The 24,707-nt window shown below is 42.2% G+C and overlaps 1 protein-coding gene across 6 annotated transcripts in view; it reads right to left on the bottom strand.

Moving 5' to 3' along the window:
* Positions 1-24,707, bottom strand: part of GHR (growth hormone receptor) — a 316,755-nt gene that overhangs the window by 127,005 nt on the left and 165,043 nt on the right. The window lies entirely within an intron of this gene.

The raw sequence follows: 24,707 nt of genomic DNA, 5'->3' as shown, positions 1-24,707 counted from the left end.
TTAAAAACTTTCCTCACAGAAACACCTCTCTTTCCTTTCTGATTTTAATCTTTAGCCTCTTTAAATGGTTACAGATAGACTCTTCGGGGATCCTTTTTATTATTTTGAAGCATTATGTGTTAAAGTAGAAGTTGTCTGTAGCTTATTACTTTAAGTGCTTGGCTGTGTGTTCAGAACAGAAAAGCATCTATGGACTGGCCAGCTGTATTTGAAGGCGGAGGGCGACTGTTCCTCATTATACTCACTTTCTCATTTTGTGTCTCCCTCACCCTTTTCAGGGAAACTAGGATGATGCCAGGCATGCAGCACGCTCCCAATAAACATTGACAAATGAATGAATGAAATAACTGTTTAATGTTGCCATTCCCTTCCCCAACTTCCCACTGACCTCATGCTGACCCCTAGGGGCCCAGAGCCATTCGTGTGTTTTCCCCTCCAGCTGGCCTTCTCCAGCTCTGAATTTCTCACCACCATCCCTCTCCACCTGAACTTAATGGTCTTGGGTTTCACTGCATCTTGCCAAGTGTTGGTACCAAATCTGATGATTTGCTATGTTTAGATTACAATTTTGAGACTTGTTACTTATTCTAGGAATAATCACTCAAAGGAATCATCTCCACCTTAAATTACACCTCATGCATGGGTAGACTCTCAGTCCTCTCACATGTAGCACAAATGATCTTTAAATATTCAGGATGCACTGAAAAAGCCAAGTTAATACCAAAAAAACCCCATAAGTACATATATATATATATATATATACACACACACATATATATGTACATATATGTGTACACAGATAAAGAGAGAGGCGGGGAGACTACGGACCATTTTTTTAAAAAGCTGATGCAATAATTGATAGTTCAGAATTTTTACACTTAAAAGGTAAAGCTCTAAACTGAGATACATTTTTCTCTCTTCTCACAAAACTAAAATATTGGGTTGGCCAAAAAGTGTGTTCGGGTTTTTCCATAAGATGTAACAGAAAAACCCAAACACGCTTTTTGGCCAACCCAATACTATGAAAACAACAAGAACAGATGATTCAATTCAGAGAAGAAAGGGAAAGCAAAGGGAAACACTTATAGAATTTTCTTCGTCTCAGTCAAGGGACTGCAGAATACCGAATAAATGTAGTTAATTGAAGTCTAAAGCCAATGGAACAATAATCCCAAAGCTAACAGTGAATTCATTTCTGAGCGTTTTCAGAGGACAAAAATAGGAGATATCCCAATATTCAAATAAGTTAAAAGGGTGGATTCTTAACCTATACCTTTAACTTCAATCCCCAGCAACATTCTAGAATGAATTGTTAGTTTCTAAGTATCCAGAAAGGAAACCATGGGTCACTTGGAACCAGCATGGATTCACTAAGAACAAATCATTATAGGAAATGTACTTCATTTCCTTTCAGAAGGATTATCTGACTGTTGTTTAGGAGAGTGTTGTTCATCAAATGTTTCAGTGAGACAAGGGACACAGTCTCTCATGATATGTTGTGAGTAAAATCTATTACTGTGGCCTGAAAATTATAAAGATAAGTGAATTCATTGATGGTTAAACAAATAACCCAAGAAGTGAATTGCAGAATTCTGAACAGCTTGGGTCATGACCTTCATGGGTAGGTGGCAAGGTTTTGCATTTGGTTTTGCTATAAAGGCTTCGGTGGAAGAACCCCCAAAAGTGGGGAGCATGCATATGGATTTATCAAGTCCTGAAAGAAAATTGGTAATTCTGTTCTGGAGGAAAAAAGAAGGACAGGGTTTCCAACCTACCAGATCTCTATTAGATTCAACTAATGGACTAAAATGAACTAAAATTCTCCAAAATTCATTTGGAGAAAAGGTAAAGTACCAAGTTTGAATTTGAAATTCTCTTGCAAAAGTACAGGGCACTCCTTATCAGCCTGCATCATTGCCTGACCTCCAGCTGGCAAAGCCTGTGCTCTTACAGAAGTTTCTCTCACTCCCCAGAAGCTGCATCAGTAGGATCAGACTCAAGGTATCATTCTGATTTTGGAAACTAGATTCAAAGCAGACAGCAAATTAACACAATTTTAAACAATACACACTTTAACACTGAAAATCTTAGTCTCTCTGATTCAGTCCTCTCTGGCAAAGGCAGATATCCAGGCAAGGAGAAAAAGACAAGTTCATTCACTTCTCAGAAGACTGGCCCTGAACTAATGCGTTACCCTTCTGGGAGATTATAACTCACAGTAAGGGGTAGACACATAACCACAAGGTATGGTGGAGATGGAGGTAGGGTAGGGTGGGGAGAAGAGGTGATGGTGGACAGGGAACATGGTCCAGCCCCAGGGGGAGGCATGTGGCCCCATTTGTCTAAGCATCTCATCTTGTTCTTTAGTTAGTTGTGGTCTTCCTGTGCCAGGGAAAGGGTTTGTGAGAAGAACAAGTCTCTATTTCTTAAAAAAAAAAAAAAAAACCCAACAGCAGCAAAGGATAACCCCCAAAGTTCACATTCCCAAATAAAAAGAGAAGGGAGCAAAACCTTTGCCACTAAACAGGAAGACCAGGCAGTTGTGTTTGCACAAGGTTCCCAGGGAGGAAGGAGGAGGGGTTTAGACTAGTGATAAGATCATAGCTTCCAGCAGCTGAGTGACTTTCCCTGACCCTCTGGTCTTGGGAGTTCTGGACCAGAATTCGGATCCCTTCTGGCTTTGACAAGAGAGAAACAAAATAAAACCAAAAACAGAAAGGGGGAAAGAAAATGAAAACTTTCCCAAGTTACTGATCTCCTTTTTCCCTCATTCCTTCTGTCTTTAGTCCATCCATCCTCCTGTGATGGTGCTTTATTTGGAGGAGAAGGAAACCATTTTAATAAGATCCCTAAATATTCCAGTTTCTGCAGCCTCCCAGCCTTAGACCATGCTCAGAAAAGCATGACGCCTTCATGGGGTTTGTTTCTTGCGTTGTCTTGTTCTCATTCAATTGTTTTGAAATGATACACGTTTTCCAGTGTATTCCGAATAAAAGCAATCCTGTTTTAAAATGCTTACTGCCAAATTTACAAACATCTTGATAAGAAAAAAGAAGCCCATGTGGAGTTAATTTATCCAGGGAGCCCATTTTTTTAGTGTGTTATCACTTTTGGGTTCAGTATTAGAAATGTTGTCCCTCAGGTATCAGACAGCAACTCAATATTTTGACCCTCTTCCCTTTCCCCTTTCCATGTTATTTATAAACTATTTCTCCAACAAACTTATCTGAGATACCCAGTGCCACATGTCTGGGCTCTATTTAGTCATACATTTTGCACCTTCATTCAGCTTTGGCTGGAATCCCAGCCCTCTGGCTCAGATGTACTTCATGGCCTGGTAAGAAGGGCCCTTTGAGGTCAGCAGAGCCCTGGTGAGGAGGGGTGAAGACCTGTGACTCAGGAGAGACACACCACAGGCACGGATGGCCTGAGGGATAACTCTGCTCTTTGATTTTGATTTCCATAATGCGTGAGTATCACCTGTACACAATACAGCAACTAAACCCAAACATTGGTGAAGTAAGAGAAGTAGGCTTTGCAGAGTAAACGTCTCTCCTAAAAGCATAGTGACGCGTCCTTAATGTTCATCCTTTAGAGCCCTGAGTCCAGCTGTCCTAGTTTTGTCATTGAGCCAATCAAAAAGTTAAACCCATTTCTTAGGAAATAAGCTTTCTGTTGCTATAAAGCCCAATACTGCTGGATGCGGCCACTTTAGCTGAAAGGTACACCTGATTATCAAAAAGCTTCCTGCCCCCCAAAGCACGCACATCTTCTTTTCTTCTAAACATTTTTGCTGAAAAATTCTAAAGTTGGGAGGAAGAGAAATAGGAGGCAGGGTGGATTGGGAGGTGAGGCAATTGGGGTCAGAGGAAGAGGAAGAAAGGAAAACATTACCAATATCCCACCAAACCATATGACTTCTGGGTTCTCTTTCTCTAGTTTTATAAGACCTTATGTCTATTGAGCGCTTATGTGCTAGATAGGTTTTCAGTTCTTTACATGTATTAACTTATTTAATGCTCACGATAACCCTGTATTCTAGGCAGTATTATTATCCTCTCTTACATGAGGGAACTGAGGCACAGAGAGGCGAAGTAACTTCCCTGAGGTCACACAACGTGTGGTAGAGGGAGGATTCAAATCCACTCTGTTCTCTGCACCACTCTCTGCTTGATGGGTTCTTTGTTACGCAGCCTCTGTGGCACCGGGCAGGTCAGCACCGCGAGCACAGAGAGAGAGAGCATCCTCTCTCCTTCAACCTCATTAACCACCTTCCACCTTTCTTTCAAGTTTGTTATAGGGATTACATTTGTACATTTATTTAGTATTTTATTCATCAAAAAATAAAGACATGGTTTTTCCCTGAAATCCTGAAACTTCAAAGGGTCAAAACTTGGGGAATAAAGTTTTTTATTTTTAAATTTTGATTTCAAATAAGCAAGCTATGAGAACAGTAACAAACTAAAAAAGGTGCAGCATGAGTCCAGCAGGGTGCGTTGGCATCAGTGCTCAGCTGTAGGAGGGAAGCATAGAAAGTCATATGGAACGTTCCAGGGGTGGGGTTTGGACGATGACCCACTGCCTGGAGCTCAGCCTCCAGCTGTCTAGACAGATGTGCCCTCCACCAGAAAACCTGAACTCACAATAAAACACAATTCAATTACAAATGAGATGTCGTTATTTACAGAGACCTATTTGTTTTATAAAAGGCTTAACCTCCAATCCCTTTAACTATGCCAGTTTAGCGTGTGTTTGTAGGCTACATATGAACTAGAAAAACCACAAAGGAGAAAAGCAGATCCGAGGAAGCCTCTAGTTGAGCAGGGACGGCAAGGCATCGTTCTTGCGAGCTGGTGGAAAAACAGATTCAACCGATGGCTACTTAATTTTAATCAACACGATTTCCGTTTAACTATTCAGGTGCTTCAACTACAGCATAAATGAAGGTACAGCTCATACAGTTGGAAAGACCCTGAGGAATCGTGCAGACGAGCCCGCTCAACTGATTATATGGAATATAATCCTGGTTTTACAAGGCTCATTTTACTCACCTGGCCAAAGCAACGAAGTTTTAAAATGGCAGGAGGGTAGGGAACTGGGATCAGATCCTAAGTACTGTTCTTTCCATACTATGCTGTTCACACACAGAGCAAAGGGTGGGTTTGTGACTCATACCAATTCTCTTATCTACACAGAGCTGTATTTTATATCATTACAGGGGAAAAGGCAGTTCAGGCGTGTGTGTGTGTGTGTGTGTGTGTGTGTGTACACATATTCCAGTTAAGACGTTAAACAGATTGCATGACAGTATTCCAGTCATAAGGATATACAATGGTAAGAAAAATAAGCCAAGTGAAACCTATTGTTTATGTTCCTTAAGAAAAAAATTAATAAAAAAATCACTCACCAATATATTGACAATCAAGGATGAAAGGAGAGTGAAAAACCACCACAAAAAGGGTACATTCATGCTGATATAGCAATCATGCAGGATCCTGTGGGAGATGGATGGAGACGCACACATACACACGCACAGAGTTTATATCAGTGTCTGGCCTCTGAGTTCTGCTCTGCTGGTTAATACAGGGAACTATTTAGTTTCACCAAAGCTTGCAGGGGTATTTGGCATCTGCCCTGTGATATCCAGTCTCAAATTTCCAACAGTTTTGTGGCTTTTGCTGTCCTCATCTCCTACCCAAACTCACCCACCTGCCAAATTCCTTTCCTAAATAATTCTAGATGCAAGAGTATTAACATGAGGAACTGAGGATTGTGCAGAGATACACTGATTATTAAACATGCATTAAAGAAAAGAATGATTTTACTATGAACATAGTACCATGAGATTTAATATCATTTACCGTGAAAGTTATTATTTCTGTATTACTAAGTAGAGGACCAAGCAATCACTGCGTAGCGGTAGCGAGCACATTAAAGGAACACATGGGCGCTCACCAGCAGCCTGACCGGGGCTCTAGTTCGAGCTTTCCCCCTTGCTGCGTGACATACCACAACCCCCTCAAACTCTCTTAACCTCAGCGCCTCCGGGGTAAATAGGACGACTGCATATACCTCACAGGGTCTTGGAGGGATGCAAGGTGAGCACAACTGCCTAAGTGTCCCTTACACTTAATGCTGAGTTCACGTCTGCCCCTTTAATCTGGTGACTAGAAGTTTCTAAAGTGTAAGGATTTAAAAAAAAATACCCTTTCATTTTTTGCAAAATTAAAAAAATCCAAAGGTTTGGGGAGGTAGGGAGGAACCAACTTTGTCTGCAAGACGTGGAATCTGGGTAAATGATAGAAGAAAAGGGGGACAAGGAAGCAAAAATATCCCAAGGATAATCTGTTGCAGGTAGATTTCTGAAACCTGGGCGGGGCGGGGGGGTGGCGGGGAACCCATAAAGAGATGCCAGGATCTTTATAAAGCTCTGCTCTAAATGTAAGTCATGTGCAAACAGTGTCCCATGAGCTTGAGGCTATCCTAATGATTCCTCTCATAGCTGTGGTCTGTGTGTATCTCCTTGGGGACTTGCCAGCTCAGACTGGCCAACTCCTGGCGGCTCCCATTTAAACATTTGCTGCTTGTCGGCACCTCCACTAGAGGGCAGCAGGTGGAAGGGAGAGGACGTCCAAATGGATCAGTGTCAGCACTTGGCAAGAGCAGCTGTCAAGGTGGGGTGCCGAGTAATGGGGGCTGCAAGGGGGCAAGTCAACTGAGTGGAAAAGATGAGAGCCTGAGTGATCAGTGGTTTTCCATCGCCAAGTGAAGCCAGGGACGGAAGGAGAAAGAGCTCAGCGTTAGAGGAAGCTGGGGCAAGGTTTTCCAAACCAGCTAATCTTCAGATTCATGTTTGGAGTTTTCCTAAAACACACACACACACACACACACACACACACACACACACACACCCATAACATGGAAACAGACAAACTCCAGGACATCACTCTCAGCCTTCTGCATCAGAATCTCTGGGTATGGAGCTTACGAATCTGTATTTTTCAAAAAACTCCTAGCTTATTCTGAGTAACAGCCAAGGTTGGCCTCACAAGGGTGTCTGAGGTCCCTTCCAACTCTCAGAAGACTAATTTCACTAACATAAAATATGCCCAAAGCAACCTTCAAAATAATGGTAAAACTGTCTATCCCTCTAGCAACTTGTCTTCAGAGAAAGAAGGGGCAGAAGTAATTGAAATTGCTAGAATATGGATTGCAAGTTACAGTTTTCAGTGTTATTACAGACACAATCTCCCTTAACCTTTTAAGCCTCACAGCAAGCCTGTACATAGGAAGATTTTTAAAGCCCATGCAGAGTTAGGGAAACCAAGGTCTAGCAAGGCCACCTAGAATGGTAGGTCTAGGAGCCATGACTACTGACTGCAGTTTATTCCAGTACATGCCTACTTCCAGTGCCTTTTCAATTCTGTTCTTAACCTGGATTTATAAACAATCTTTTCAACAAATGATCTAGTGGAGCTCTAAGAATGACGGCCAAGTCCAAGGTATATGCAGAACAGGAATGGAGACAGGAATAAGAGAACGCTGTGGTGGCAAGGCCATAGACCCATCTCTAGGCGTGTCTTCTGGTGCTCCAGGAAGCAGGAGAATGGGCAGTGGTGGTCTGTGAGTGAGAAAGGTGAATGAGGGTGCAAGGATCAGGGGTTATGCTTCTGCAGCTGGCCTGCCATGGCGGAGAGCAGAGTGATTTCATAAGGGTCTTGTCTCAACCCAATTCATTCACCTGAAAATCTCCTTTCTGCTATTGACCACTCTGCCGTGAGGCTGCCACTCGGCATGTACCTTAAGACATTTTAAATTTTGCGATGTTTCAAAAACATTAGATTCCACCTGAAACTAACACAACATTGTTAATCAACTGTACTGTCATATAAAATAAAAAGTTACAAAAAACTATATTACCATAAAAAATAAATACCAAATTATGACCAGTGAAGAAATATAATATGATGAAAATTCAATAGGCAAGGGGATTTTTATATTTAACTCGATGGTACTACCTGTCGTATTAAAGAAAATCACTGATTCAGAAACAAAAACAAAAAAGAAACAAATAGATTCTGCCAACTAGGTTGCTTGCTGTCAAAGGCTAACCTGTGGAGGAATGCACACCAGGCCAGGAGTCTGCATCTTGGCCCTGCCCCTGCTGATGACTACTGGACTTGGGGTAAGTCATTTAACCTCTCTGGGCCTGGGCTCTCTCATCAATAAACAGAGAGGGTGCGCGGTGCAGCTTCCAGACAGACCATGAGGACATGTTTAGTGTCAAATTATTTTGAACTGGTCCCTAACACTGAAAACTTAGGAGATTCAGATAAAAATATTTCAAGATCAACTTTTGGTTACACTCCGATGAGGAACAAATGGAGTGGTTATAATTATTCAAATAATTTAATTATTATTTTTATAGGCTATCATCTGCCTCACCTACCCACACACCCTCTTCAAAACACATACACATCCTGCTAAGGAAAGCTCCACGGCAGCAGGATTTTTTTACATTTCTTGTTCACGAAAGCATTGCAGGCACCTAGAATAGTACTTGGCACATAGTAGGTGCAAAAAAATATTTGTTTTTTTAAAACCATTTTTCATTGACGTATAGTTAATTTACAATAAAAAATATTTGTTGAATCAATTCCTGGTAATTTAATGAAAAGCAAGTTTTTTTCAAGTGAGGGAAGCTAGAGACAGTACAATCCAGAGATAAGACATGAATATATCCAATGAATTCCTGATTTAAAAATCATAATACAGGCTTGGTTTTCAAAATGAGTCATCCAATAAGGGCTATCGATACATGCTTATGCTGTATACAGTATGTGTTTTTCTCATAAGTATAATCAAGTTGAGATTTAAAGATATAGGGCTGGGGGAGTTTTCACAGGGATTCTGAATGTACCACAGGATCCACCCATCCACCTGTTTGTTTCGCTTAAAAAACAGCACGGCATGGATATTCTAAAGGCACGTGACGGACAGCTCAGTATGCAGAATGTTCCATATTGATGTGACCTCAAACGTGGAGACTGATTTCTCTGGTGGTAAAAGGCAGGTCTTAAGGCTGATGAAATGTAATCTCACACCAATTACATTGATTTCAACAGCTGGCTTTGCAGTTCCCACACTCCACCAGTCTTCTACTCAATGCTCAGGGATGTCTCCCAGTTTACTTCACCAGGCTTTCATTCTCGAAGCTGTCGAGGGAGAACTGACAGGAAGCATTTGTCGGAAGCACTCAGATGTGGCTGTGCATTCATGGGATTTGTAAGCTGATATCAAAGTTGCTGCACTCCCCGTAAACAAGCACGAGGGACAGGCTTTAAGTGTGATCTTCCCAAACAAATGTGACTCAAAGCCATTAGGGCAGCTCATGCTAAAGCTAGCAACGCTTGCTCTAGTCAACCTGTGTGTACCTCTGCAACACAGAATAGGTAAAATTGCAGGGGAGGTTCAAAGGCAGGACAGGCTTTAATGTAAATGTGGCTCCACAGGGCACACCAGCTTTTACATGGAGTTTCCTTGTTAATGAATATTTAATGCAGAACATTCTGGAATAAAGTTTGGAAATTCTGATACTTCCATAGTGGTCAAACCTATCTCCATGGTACTAGCAGGTAATTACTCAGGCAGACATATTTCTATCTAAATATGCAATGTCAGATTTAGAGCTTTAAACAGGGGTTCATGATTCTGGGAATGGTTCTTCCTGAATCAACAGACCTCAAATGAGCCGATCGAGGTCCACTTGAAGAATATACTCAGGACTGAGCTTCCTGTGTTATTCTCTAGTGTCTGATATTTGTGGCTCTCCTTCAGGAAATCTGGGCTAGAATTCTTGTCTATTTTTTTGTCTGATTGTTTGCTATCACTGGAGCGGGTATGAAAAAAGGCGAAAATAACAGGTGTCTGTAACAACTTCAATTAAGTTGCTCATTCAGATTTCATACCCAAGTGTAGACCTAAAAAATGATTAATACCTTAATCAGTGCTGAACACGGTCAGCACACACCTTAAACACTCCTGGCAAAGCTGCATGAATATATGTCATTGGGTGAAGGAGAATTAGTCACAATTAGTCAAACGGGAATTGCTATTACAGAGCTTCAGCTGTGTAGTCCAACTGGTTTTCTATGGCTTGGGTCAAAGGCAGCCCTTCCTTCCTTGGGGCTCCCATAACATTCTGTGCATGTTATATGCATACATTCGTTATGGGATGTCTTACATGATTGCTCTTTTTCTTCTAAGTTCTCTGTTTACTCGGCACACCTTTCAGCCTCTCAAGGTTTATTTATTTAAAGGTGTCCACCACCTGCTTCAAAAAAATCTTAGGTTGAATGAATGGACAGATAAACCAGTGAAAAGATAAGGGCTGCATTGTAACTATATGTATACATTTTTTCTTTACTTTTAAAAGTCTATAAACACGCTTTGTCTAATTTGCTCCCTGCAACAACCCTGGGCACGGTCAGGTCAACATGCAATCACCAGATCTAGGGCAGTGGTTCTCAACTGGGGGTCATTTCCCACCCCCGGTGCCCCCTCACCCAGGGAACACTTAGCAGTGTCTGGAGATGTTCTGGTTCTTACAACTGAGGGTGGAGGGTACCACCTAGTACCTAAAGGTCACGGATGCTGCTAACATGTTACAATGCACAGGACAGCTTCCACCACAAAAATTTATCTGACCTGAAATGTCAATATTGTCAAGATTGAGAAACCCTCATCCAGGCCTTCGATCTCTAAAACTATTGTAACCCTATGTTCTGTGAGCTCCTGTCTGACATATTTTTCTGACTAAGTATGTCCTAGAAGAAATCACTCAGTGTACCGTATTAAACTACTCCTTGCATTCAGTCACCTTACTCAAAAACATACAAACTAACCAGAAAGTATGGGAATAGCAAGTTCGTGGTTTGATTCCCAACTGCTGATCCAGGATGAATGTTTGGTTTGCCCACCATGTTCTTTTAGAGAAGGCACTTGGGCATAGCTTGGAAGCACCTGGGTACTTTCACGCATTTCAAGAAGAATAATTTTGCTGTCTAAGCTCTCTTAGAACATTTACAAGTTCGCCTGCTTCTTGTGATTAAAGCTCCTAGAAGGACAGCTAGAGAGGTCTAGATGGGTTTAATTATCAGCTGTTTAAAAGAAAACCCAGTGTCGAAATACTGGCAAGTTAATTCCACCTTTTGCCTTTGAGAAAATCATACGTGACCTGCTGGGGGGGAGGGGGGCAGTGGAGCAGGAAATCACGGTACCGCAGTGATAAGAGAACTATAAAGAGGGGGCTAGCAATCCCTTTTGTTTGTCACAACTGAATTATCTTTCTATAACTTACAAGAATGATTCCCTAGCTTCCTAAGTGTAGTGGAGTAACACATTTGGGTCTTTTCTAACTCCATCTCCAGCAGGATTGTGCATGTTCTAGTGAGTATGAATCCCAACAACACAGACGTGCAGAGAACAGGGAGAACAAAGCCTTCTTAGGGATCATCTTATCCACTGATTTTCTGCCTTTTAAAAAATTTCCTGAACTATTCATTCATACCTGGAAACTTACTGTGTAAAATCAAAATGATTACATGAAGCTGTGTTTGGACAAGAGTGGAGGACAAGAGCGGGGCACCAGAGCGCCCTGGCAGGTCAGCGCTGCTCTCCCAGACTTTTAACCCCAGCCCTGCCTGACCTAGCAACTCATCCTCCTTTGGGGTAGTTGCAGTAGGCATAAAATACTTTCTAGGAAAGCAACCTAACTGTCCTCTTTCTTCCCCTCTCGAAGGGAAGGTAAACAAAGAAGAGCTTAGCCTTTACAAAAAACCTATCTCTTACCAATAACTATGCCAGGTCATCTAACCTTCATGGATGGCTTTCTGAGCAAGATATTATTACCCCTATTTCAAGATGGGAAACGGATATGCTGAGAAATGACTCAGTCACAGAGTTGAAACTTACAGAGCTGAAATTCATACATGCACATGTTTGGTTCCCAAAGTCTACATTTTTGGTATACTATTTCTCCATGCTTTCTAAACACAGTTGATTAAAGCCCTCCTCAACAGGATACATTTTGAAAACAAATACCTTGCCATTGCCCCTTCATCACCCTCAGACTAAACATCTCCAGTTCCTTTTGTGTGATTTCAAGAGTTTTCACCATTAAGATTATTTTGTTCTGGTTGATCAATATCTTTCTTAAATCTCGATATCTGGAACTCACCGGATTATTCTAGATATGCTGTGGCCAGTGCAGAGTCCAGAGGACTGGTGATTTACTTGTTCTAGACCCTCTGTTTCTATTAAGGCAGGCTGAGCTATCTTATCTTACTTTGGTAGCTACACTGTAACAGGTAGAGTTAAATTATATATTTGCCACGAGCTAAATAATTTCAAGTCTTTTACAGAGGACTTGCTGTGAGCCGGCACTGTCACTTCATTTATGATTTTATAAAACCTAAACACAGGCCTTTACATTTATCCCTATCAAATTTTATCTTGCAGTTTTTGGCCCACTACCGAGGCTGTCAAGATATCTTGAATCCTATGTCTGTGATTCAGCACATTAGCTATTCATGGCTTTGCATCATCCGTAGATTTGGTGAGTCTGCCTTCCTTGTCCGCACACTAGTCACTAATTTAAAAAAAAAAAAACGCTCAGGAGCAGAAAGTCTATCACAAAGACCTTCAGACAGGGCTTGGCATGAAGGAATCCCTAGCTGGGTACTACATCCGTATCTGAGAAATAACAGAAAAAATAATTTTGGAGTTGAGAGGGACAGATTTGATTTTTTCTCTCTGAAAAGTTTTATTCATATATCAGCAACTGAGTTTATAGAAATTAACAGCTTTTGCCCATAACCACAGAACTGATTACTGATGCAACTGGACTCATAACCCAGAGGTGGTGACTGGTTGATGTTTTTTTCCCATCACACCATTAGGTGAGATCACTGATGGCAAGAAAGACACTCCAAATTTGTTTTTAAATAATTTCTTGGTACAGTTTTCTTTTCTGACAATGTGCCCCTTTACCTTAAAAGGGCAACACAAAAATAAATTCCAATGAATGGAAGACTCTTGTTCATATAAGCTTGCTTTCAGGTCCACTGATTTGTATGGACAAATCTTACCAGAAAATGGTGTAGGAACAATGTTATACCAACACAAGTCCTGTGTACAAAATAGGGAATGTTAATACAGTGACGATGAGAAAAGCTGTGGGTAAGGAGGTACAGTCTTAGAAACAGGCAAAAGTACATGCTATAATAGTGAGCGTGTGTAGTAGAATAATTCTCTAGGTATGTTAGTAGATGGCTTTCCTTTACTTTGACAGCTTCTGCATTCGTGGAGAATCCAGGAGTGATCAGAAGAGAAAATCCAGAGTTGATTTCATAAGACAGTTCTTGAACCTCCTTAGAACAATGCAGGGAGAGCCTTGTACACATAACAGGGCTGCACAGTACCAGACGGGGCTGCCCAGTGGCCCAGGAGGTACCTTTCAAGGATTTTTTTCAAAGGAGAAGAGGTGGCACCTGTCCCCACCAACTTTGGCTACTGATATAACCTCGGGGAGAGATGCCCATTTGCTCTGAGGAAACTACCCATGCCTCATCATAAGTTTTACATTTGTATGTAAGTATATGTAAGTATCAATACTTACATATGAAACAATGAGGTCAACATTAAAAGTCAAAGTACTACATTAAACTTAATGAATCTGAATCTTAGAGGATTTACAGAAGGAGTTCATGGAATCACCTCCTGTTGCTTTGACATAGCTATGATTCTTGACCTTGGCTGAGTAAGTGAAACACATGCAACTTCCAGAGTTCAGCTGAAATTCCTGCAGAGGTGAGTACTACAGATAGTTAGGTGCCACGGAAACCCTAGGACACGTGAGGCAGTGTAGTGTGCACTCTGGGGTCAGACTGCCTGGATTGGACTCTCACGTTGGCCTTTGCTAGTTATGTAAACTAGTTACATAACTATTCTTGGTGTCCTTAACTAAAGCAGGGTAATAATGGAACTTTCCTCTTACCATTGCTGTGGGAATTAACCAAGGTTACAAGTATAAAATACTTAAAATTGGATCCATGAAATGCTTCTATTTTTATTGCAATGAACTGGTTTTAATTCTCTCTCCCTACATCCCCAGTTCACCTGGTGACTAACCTGGGAAACTGTGTCTCATTCCTCTTGGTCTCATGTCTGCCATATGGCAAATGCTCAAAGAACGCTCGTTGAACTCAACTGACTTGCCCGGTGTCACTCCCAGCATCAGCGTCAACTCACTCCAGACCCACTTGCTGGATTGATCAGATTCGATTTTATTAAAAGTATAAGAACTAGAGCACTAAGGTTTTTATCACACTTATCCTCTGAGCATTCACTGTTAAAACTATAAATACAGAACAGTGTCCTGTTTCCTAAAAGTTTATGCCATCATGCCTTAGTTCTATTGTTGAAAGCACCTTAAACATTAGAATCCTCTTCTAGACAGTTTTCTGGAGTTATTATTAAAATTATCTTTAGCTTCCAAAACTTCCTTGTGCAACTGAACTGCTCCTTTTAGGCATACATTGTTATAATTCAAATTCTACATGTCTGTTTAGTTCGCATGTTTATTTAAGGCCTCAGGGTTTGGAGTAACTCAACCTGAGGCCAATAAGAGTTACCAGTTGTTGACTACTTATGTGCTTTTCCTGTGTCATCTCAGCAGGTGCTTTACTATTGTTACCTCCTTGATGGTTTTAAACAAGTTCTTTTCCTCCCATTTAACAGAAGAGAAAACTGAGGCTCAGAAAGTATAAGAAACTACGAAAGCCTTTGTAGTACATGCTGTCAGTGCTCTGCTGATATAGATCCCATAACCATTTATGTGCACATGGACTCCCTGTGTGCTTTCACTCCCAACACCCAGCACCTGTGTCTCTGTCGGCACCTGGAGCCATCTTGACCTGCACTTGGAGAGCTGATAGTGTCTAGGAATTTATGACCTCTAAGGGTCGCCCTTAACCATCAACTGAGGGCTGTTTTGGACAACTTGAAGCACTACTTCTAGAGGGGACCGAGTCAGATACCATCCCCACCATCCACCCCACCGTGGGATAGCACTTGACATTGCATTCTTGTTTTTTTTTTTTTTTCTTTTTTAGCCTTTTCCCTGTCTCATTTCCCTACTCCCTGTCGGTTTCCCCCTGGAATATTTTTCTAATAATTCACTGTCATTTGAACCCTTGTCTCAGCATCTGGCTTCTGGGGAACTCGACCTAAAAAAAAATCACACAACTCATTAATGATAGAGCTGGGATCCAAACCCGATTCTGACAAAGTTCAAGATCAATGCTCTAAAATCCCCAATCTAGACTGCTTCTCCTGACGATGGCAGAGAAGATGGAAGCAGGAATCAGATATGACTGGTGCAGAGACGTGCTTACTGGTCCTACCCCCTAAGCATCTCTGTATGTTCTCTGAGTACCAGCCAAGGCCATCTGACCAGCCTCTCTCCTCACCCTCCAGAGAGTTCCTCCACAGGCCCCCTTTACCCTCTGATGGTCTAAGCCTCTGGCTGATTGCTGCTGCCCCAGGGAAGTGATAGCCAAGGGCAGGGTCACAGAACCAGAGGGACACTGTGTATAACCCAATCAAGTGCAGCTCAAACTGGGCTCCTAGCAACTAACTGCAGAAATCAATCAATGGTATTTATTGAACACCAACTGTGGGCTCAGCGACGCCACGGTCCCCTCACTTCAGCCTGGAATTTCAGCCTCTTCCTTCTACCTTCTCCTTTAAGGCATCCATTGACTCTCCGCCACGTCAAAGGCTTCTGACTTTGGGTTTATAGCAACCCACTCTCAACCAACATGTTAGAGAAATGACCCTCTGCCCAAATTTGACGGTTAGGGAATAGTTTCATTTTAGAAACATCTCATGTTAATGCAAGTGCTACATATCCTTTGTCTTTAATGTTTTTTCCTTCAGGTAAGATTTTAAGACATAAAAATACAGGCTTTTAGTACCCATCCATAGAAATAAGACAAGACAGGTCATACTGGGGAGTAGCCACACTTTTGCCTTTCACACCTATAATGGCTATATAAACACGAGTTTGACACGCATATATGGCCATGGTATGCACAGAAGTTAATCTAGGTCTTTCTATTCCTCGATAAGAGCTTTCCAGGAAGTCAGGCTTAGTGATAGCTACAAAGGGAGAGAGAGCTAGTCAGCCATGCTTATGAAGTTCAGAGCAAACACCCAGAGACTATGGTGCTGTCATGGCTCACAAGGGAAGTTGGGCACAATCACAAACCAGTTTGCAAACTTGGCCTGGGCTGTATGAGCACAGCACCTCGGTACTTCACTGCATTCTCCACCTCACAAGCTAATCTGGCCCGACTGTGCCCTGACATGGGGCAGGGCTCTTTGACTGGTTCCCCCACTTCCCCGACTGCCCTGCTCTCTTAAAAAAAAAAAAAAAAAAAAAAAAAAAGCATGGTGCTTCCTGCTTCAGCCAGGGAAGCAGCTGGCCCACTGGTTGGGTAGTGGAGGGAGGAGGATTGGTCCTGAATGTTACACAGCCACAAAATGATCCCTTCCTAAAAAACTGAGCTCTCAGTTTGGGGGAAGCCAAGGCGTGGTAAACATCACCAATTCAAACTCCATTAATGTAAGTCTATTAATACTTAATAACACACAGCTATCCACAAGTCAAAAATTCTGAACGTTATTTCTCCTTTTACAAATTTGCAAGATTTTACTCAAAGATTAGATTACACAAAAGACAACTTTTTCCCATATTCATGGATGAAGAAATTAAGGATTTTATCATATACCTGATTTAATTTTGAGAGTTTCATACTTCAAGATGGGCTCTCATTGGAAACTGGGAAAACCGGATATTCAAGGGATGTGGCTGGGAAAACTGATCTAGCTCTCCCTAAGATCCCTAGTCATGGTCTTTCGTAATCTGAAGTTCAATGTCTGAAGGGGCAGAGAAAACTTGAATTTGGAATCTACAGGCCTCATTATACCTCTCTGTCAATATTTGAGGAGATTTAATCAGGTAGGTGGGGCACAGATAAAGGTGGTGTCGGGGGTAGGTGCTGGGTGACTGGTTTATTCAATGCAGGATGTTGGCCAGTAGCTGGTGCATGGGGTACAGAGTCCAGTCACCTGGGAAAAGGTTGGCAAGACTTACAAAGGGCATCAGGCTCCCAGGTGTTGGTGTGTTGGGCAAAGTTCTGACCCTGGGTGCATCTGAAGTATATAGCAGGAAAATGAGAGCATTCCATCCACAGGGAAAGGCCACAAATCAGGGCTTCGGGTAGGGCACAGGGATACTTGGGGCTTCTTGGAGAATAGCTTCTACAGTTGCACAGCTATTTCCAGACACTTTCTACTGGAAGGGCGTCCAAATCCAGCCTCTGCCCTGCTTAGGGCTGGACATAACAGAGCATTAGTGACAACTGTGGACAATTACTGGGAAAGTTCCAGGTCAGGATTTAGATGTTGATTCCCTTAAATAAAATGAAGATCTACTCCATGTGTCAGAATGCTAGAGGAGGGGATACAGGGGTGATCAAAACATCCTCTGTGAATTTTCAGGTCTAGTGAGTTTTAATCCATAACTATTTATCACACAGAGTATGCAATGGTCATTTTGTCAATCATTCGAAAACAAATTGTGTATATTTCAAGCTCAATCCAGAATTTGTCACACAACTTAAAACACAGATGTCACGACAACTTCATTTAGAAGAGAGACACAAAACAAATGTCGCCTCCCCAAACCCCTGATCCCCCACCACTGGCTGCCCTTCTGCCCATCCCTGTGTGCTGCATCTTGGGGAAAGCTTCTAAAACAACAAAAATCATCCTGAAACATTCCCTCCGTGGTTGGGACACGAGCCGCCACGCTCTAATACCTGCAACCCTGCCGTGGAGCTGTAACACAGACACTGTAATTAGTTAAGGTTAAGCCTTAAGGCTGGTAAGTTGTGACAGAAACAGAATCAGAGATTCCTGATAGATGTATCTGCTGAAATATTGCGGATTCATTTTGGACGAATTTGGGAAATACAGACCAGAGAAGACTGATTTGCAGCTGAGGTTGAAGAAGTGCTCCAGGCCCCTGGGCCTCCCGGTCTGTGCAGTGCCGGCCAGACGGGGCACCACGGAATCCTCTCTGTACGATCAGTTGCATCCGATTTCAAAGTGTGTTTATGTCACACATCATCACCACCCTTATGCTGCTAACTACAGATGAGGAGGAAGCTTCGCTCTGAGTCTGAGGGATGACACTGATGACAGCCTGTGAGTGTTTCTGGAAGAGCCCAAATGGGACCCCGATGCCTGCTGCTTGTGAAAACTGATGGTGGTCCTCGGGCTGTGGCTGCTGGTGGCTCTGCCTGATGACAAGTTAGACATCCATAACTATGTCTAGCAGGCAGTTACAAGGAGCAGGGGATAGGCCCCGAAGATGCCTTTGCGGGTGGCTCTGAACCGCCTAGAATTCTGTATCATCGAGTTTAAGGTTAAGGGTTTAAACTAAACCAAAGTAACACATTGACTTAAAATCAGGGTGAGAAGAAAACCACCACCCACAGCTTCTTCCTGAGAGGGTTTTCCTAGGGAAAAGATGCTGGGTGATTGAGGGACCCTGGGGCCCTAGTTGTGGAGCATATCAGGCAGGGAGAGGCTGGCCGGGCCAGTCCAAGCCAGTGTGGACTTCTGCACAGTTAAAGTTGCGTTAGCTTCCACTAGAGGCAGAAACCCAGGTGTGTCAATGAACAAGAGCTGGTGGCCAGCACCACACATCACACACATTCCATTCAACCCCGTTCCTGTCCTCCCATAACAGAAGCCCTCGTTTAGGCTACTGAACCAAAGTGGCGTGGACACATTTTGCACACCAGGACCGGCTCTTGTCCTGTAATGGTTGGCAGACGACTGTCCTATAATCTAAGGCAGAAGAATGGAAGTATGGTTCATCATTGGCACGTATGACCTGAACGTTTAAGGTTCAGGCTATCCTTGGGTGGTCCCAGTCCTTTTGATACTAATTAGCTGAGGCGCAAACCTCATCACTCACACTGCCAGCTGCTTCATAGAGGTGAGTCACGTAGCTACTGTGTACGCTTCGCCGACCTCCCAGATTCTGCTCAGTGCATAACTCTGCTGCCCTCGACTCATCCTGCGTATAAGTACATATTCTAGGGATGATCAAATATCTGGGGGTATGTCAAGGTCTCGGGATTGAGTCATGAATGTGCAGAGACTACATAGGTATGGAGCTCAGGCCTTTGATCCCACTGTGGACCCTCAGGGCACAGTGACCAAGCCATAGCACAGACACACTGCAGAGGGGAGCAGACAGCTGTGGGACCTGGGCTGGGCACAGGCAGGAGGAGCCCTGGGAAATGGCACAAAAGAAAGTTCGCTTAGATACTCTGCTGTCATCAGTCTCAGTGCTTCCCCCTCCACAGAGCTGTTCCGCGCAAGTACCACTTCACTGCTAATAGGCTGAGCTGTGTTCCAGGGCTTCACTCTATTAAAAGTGAGTCACTGCTGATGTTGATAACACGTAATTGGAAGAAATCCACATGTAATTGGACTCCGAGTACTCCGCAACATCTGTCTATAATCCATCTATTTTGTTTTAGCCACCACTGGCACACTTGCATCGTCTCTCCTAACCTATTACAACCATCTTCCTCCGCATTCATCGCTCTCCAATTCACTTTGACTCGATTACCGGCTGTATTTCCAAAAGGACAATCTAACAGTATTATTACCCTGCTTAAAACTCTTTAATAACCTTAGGGAGCCATGATTAAATTAGGTTTACTTATCTGTCTTCCCTTCTATAGACCACGAGCTCCTTAAAGGTAGAAACATAAATTCAAAATTCATCCTTGAATCCATAAACGTGCTCGATAAAAACTTGCTGAAAGTCCTCATCACACACAAAGGTCTATGCATATCTTCCACTGGCATCATCCAGGTAGACGAGACCAGAAGCTCCGTCGCCTGGCCTGCTATGACCTGAACTCTGGAGTCATAGCATCTGTGATACCAGGAAGACCAGGTGATGTAGGTCTGCTAATGTCCACGGCACTAGAAGAGACTAAGATTTCTTCCTGCCTCTTGAAGTAAAGACAGCAGTAATCTTAAGCTCTATGGCTTTCTCCGTCACTTCCAGTGTGCATTCAAGGAAAGTGCGCATTGTTCCTTCTTGAAAACATTTTTAACAGGTTAACGCTTCACTGTTTACCAACTGCAGCCATGACTGTAATACTTGCTTGAAATATATCCCGTATGTCCTGAAGCTCTTAGGGCTCTGTGGAGCTTCACCAGCAGAGGGGCATGAAAGTGTAAGGTTTATTTAGAAGAAATAAAATGTTCCTGCCACTGTGTCATTATTTCCTATCTGTTAGCAATGAGAATAGAGGTGTCTTTCCTTTCACACAAGTGCTGTGTGTGTTTGCATAAGTTTATGAAAAATGTTCAAAGGTATACAAAGAACATTATTTGGGGGATCCTGGTTCCTTTGGGACATGGCATCTCACTCCTAGTGTAAGGTTTTTATCTTGACTGGTATGGAATGATATTTAGAGTGATGAGATACTAATTATGTGCTTTGCCTGCAAACCATGCCATGTATATATTGCCACATATATATATGTGCATATGTGCCACATATATATATATGTGCATATGTGCCACATATATATATATGTGCATATGTGCCACATGCCACATATATTACACGTAAATAGTTTTGTTTCTGGCTGCGCCATGTGGTTTGCGGGATCTTGGTTCCCCGACCAGGGATCAGACCCGGGCCCTGGCAGTGAAAGCGTGGAATCCTAACCACTAGACCGCCAGGGAATTCCCTGTATATGCTTTATATAAATATCACACACACACACACACACACACACACACACACACACAGAATACCATCATGAACCTCTTACCTGGCCTACAACTTTAAGAGCTATGACTTGCTTCCTCTCCAAAATACGACCCATCCTTCAAGACCCAGCAAGATTTGCCTTTTCCATGAAGCTTTTGCCATCTTTAGACCTTCTGTAATTTAACTCGAGTTCACTGACCTAAGTTTACGTCCAAAGGGAATAATTACAAAAGCAGTGCTCACGTGCCATGCACTCTGGACAAATTAATCGTACGCCTTCCACAAAGTAGGTGCTCAAAAAACCTCTGTTAGATGCTGTGTGTGTGAAACAGAGCCACTCATTCCTAGCACAGTGCCCCGTACATAGTGTAAACCCAGTGACTGGTTGACCTGTTCTCCGCGTACACCTCATATCTACACCTGTGCACGTCTTTTATGTTGTTCCTTTATCACACATGCTATTCCTGCAGCCACTCCCTGCTCTTCTAGGCCTTTCAAAGTCTTAAGCCGGTATTCTAATATCTGCTGAAATAACACCAACATCCCCTGTGAAGTTCTCTGTGCTTCACCACATCCTGAGGTGACTCTCCTCTCTTCACTCCTCTTAAAGAGTGTAGTCCAGGCCACTATTTCTATAGTGAATACATTCTGCCTCATACAGTAATTCGTTATACATATTCCTGATCTCTTAAGTCATGATAAATTCCTTGAGGGAAGAATCACTGTTTTACTCATAGCCGTAATTTCAACCTTTAAAAATGGAAAGCTCTAAAGAAATATCTGTACATTGAATTTGTTGAATTAACTATTCCAGTCCACCTTCATTTAGCCTTTTTTAGAGCATCTTGGCCATCCATATTCATCATACAATCTAGACCTTAAAACTATACAGTCTCTCATTAATTTCTAGAAGTTCCTCATATCCTAACTAGACTGAACTTCTTCAGGTCGGGGCTAGCCTGCTCCCACCTTACACTGCTGAGGTCAAAGAGGATGCTCACTTGTGGACCAACAGAAATAGGAGAGGTATAACAACGTATAATAGGTGCTCCTCAGAAGAATATTTGTATCCATTAAGTCTTTACGCACATTTCTCATTAAAATCATCTTTGCAGAAGCAGCAGTTTCTTTTTTAATTAATTTATTTTTATTTATTCTTGGCTGCACTGGGTCTTCATCGCTGCACACAGGCTTTCTCTAGTTGTGGCGAGCGGGGGCTACTCTTCGTTGCAGTGCGCAGGCTTCTCATGGTGGTGGCTTCTCTTGTTGTGGAGCACGGGCTCCAGGCGCACGGGCTCAGTAGTTGTGATTCGTGGGCTCTAGAGTGCAGGCTCAGTAGCTGTGGCGCACAGGCTTAGTTGCTCCGCGGCATGTGGGATCTTCCCGGACCAGGGCTTGAACACGTGTCCCCTGCATTGGCAGGCAGATTCCCAACCACTAGCCATCAGGGAAGCCCAGGAGCAGCGGTTTTGATGCAACCAGTTGACAGTTCAACCCTGTGAAGCCCTCTGAAGATGAAACGTTGTTGCTCATTCCTGATTTTGGAATAAGAAATTCTTCCTGAGAACACTTCTACACTGTTGGTGGGAATGTAAATTGGGGCAGCCACTATGGAAAACAGTATGGCAGTTCTTCAAAAAACTAAAAACAGAACTACTGTATGATCCATCAACTCCACTCCTGGATATATATCCAGAAAAAATGAAAACGCTAATTTGAAAAGACGCATGCATCCCAATGTTCATAGTAGCACTATTTACAATAGCCAAGACATGGAAGCAACCCAAGTGTCAACAGACAAACTGATAAAAAGGATATGGTATATATCTATACAATGGAATATTACTCAGCCATAAAAAAGAATGAAATTCTGCCATTTGCAGCAACATGGATGGACCTGGAGGGTATTATGCTTAGTGAAAAAAGTCAGACAGAGAAAGACAAATACTGTATGATATCACTTATTTGTGAAATCTAAAAAATAAAACAAACAAATGTATATAGCAAAAGAGAACAGACTCACAGATACAGAGAACAAACTAGTAGTTACCAGCAGGGAGAGGGGAGGGGAGAGGGGCAAGATAGGGGTATGGGATTAAGAGGTACTAACTACTATATATAAAATAGATAAGCCAAATGGATGCATTGTACAGCACAAGGAATTATAGCCATCATTTTGTAATAACTTGGAATGGAATATAATCTATAAAAGTACCGAGTCACTAGGCTGTACACCTGAAACTAATATAATATTGTAAATCAAGTATATTTTAATTTAAAAAATTAAATAAACTGTGGTACATCCAGAAAAAAAAGAAAAAGAAGGAAATTCTCTCTGAGAGTATGTAACCTGCCTTGAGGATCAGATGTAAAGACTAATTAATATTAAGGATGAAAGACAAACAGAGAGCATCAATTACAACACTTTAGCTAATACAATGGTGGCACTGTTCCATGCTTAGTTCTCATTAAATTTCCAAGAGGGCAATTAGACTTAATAAAAAAATCCTCTTAGGGCCAGCATATTTTAAATTGCACATCTGCCTAAGCAAGAAGAGCCCTGCTCGAGGCTTTAAGTGCCAACGTTCCTCAGGCATGCAGATCTGTCATCTCCTCCCAGCTCCCGGGCAGCTTTTCTCCCCATGATGCTTCCCAGTTCCTTTCCTCAGCTGTGCCACCTCTTCCACTGACTAAACTTAATTCAATGAATGGCTGGTGAAACTACAGTAGCATCTTTTTTTTTTTTTTTTAAGTCCTCTCTTACATTTTTAGTCTGCCTCATACAATGGGAGAGAAAATAAAAATAAAGTGATTTGGGTACAATCCAGACCTGGCAGAAAAAGAAACACATGGCCCATGAATGTCATCTGAGATTCAATCCATGTCATATCAGGAGATCGCTCTGGCTGAACTCATCAGATAAGTGGCCAGCGCCAGCAACACACACACACACACACACACACACACACACACACACACACACACGGCTCATGTTCAAACACACTCATCTGCACCTTCTTATATAAACATCATACCGCGTCCTTAACAATCCCCAGGACATTTTAAGGTAAGAATTTTGGAGTAGCCACATATTACAAAGGAATCTGCTTAGCCTACTAAGAAAAAGAAAAGAAGAAATTTTTTTCCTTTGCTAAATTACTTAGTATATGTAAGTAATGTTAAACTATGTGATTTGTATTTACTATAAACCACTGCATTTTCTTATGCTCTGCTCCCCCCAAATAAACAAAGCAAACACAAAACTATCAAAAAGCAAACATAAAACCAGCTAATGGTTTTGTTTCCTCTACGAAGTTAAAGGCTTGCTAAAATGTCAAAGCAGTTGAAATAGGTGCCGTTTGCCGACTCTCTAGGTCAAAAATGTAACTTGAGCTCTAGTCTTTTAGCTGGGGATACATTTTAAATTTTCTTTAAAGATTTCCTTTGCCATACTTTTCATTTCACAAGTCTTTTAAATTCCTCGAGCCTTGCCCAGTGGAGTGAAAGTCACCTTAATGAAGAAAGTAGAGACCTAACCACCATGACTCTGGAATAGCAGAGGATCTCAGCTGTAATTCTTTGGCTCAGAACCAGGGTCTAAAACCAGCCATGGGAAAAGCTGCTGACATGGAGCCTGCAATTCCCTCCATGTTTGACTTGCAAAATGTTGACATTATAACACCAGAGAGACCCCAAAATATTTCAAACAATTATGACTTCTTTTCTATAAATATTTTTAAATTGTTTTAGGAGATAAAATAACATATTT

The sequence above is a fragment of the Globicephala melas genome, chromosome 3 (assembly GCF_963455315.2).
Source record: "Globicephala melas chromosome 3, mGloMel1.2, whole genome shotgun sequence".
In the NCBI taxonomy this organism is placed as follows: domain Eukaryota; kingdom Metazoa; phylum Chordata; class Mammalia; order Artiodactyla; family Delphinidae; genus Globicephala; species Globicephala melas.
This window is presented reverse-complemented; position numbering and strand designations above follow the sequence as displayed.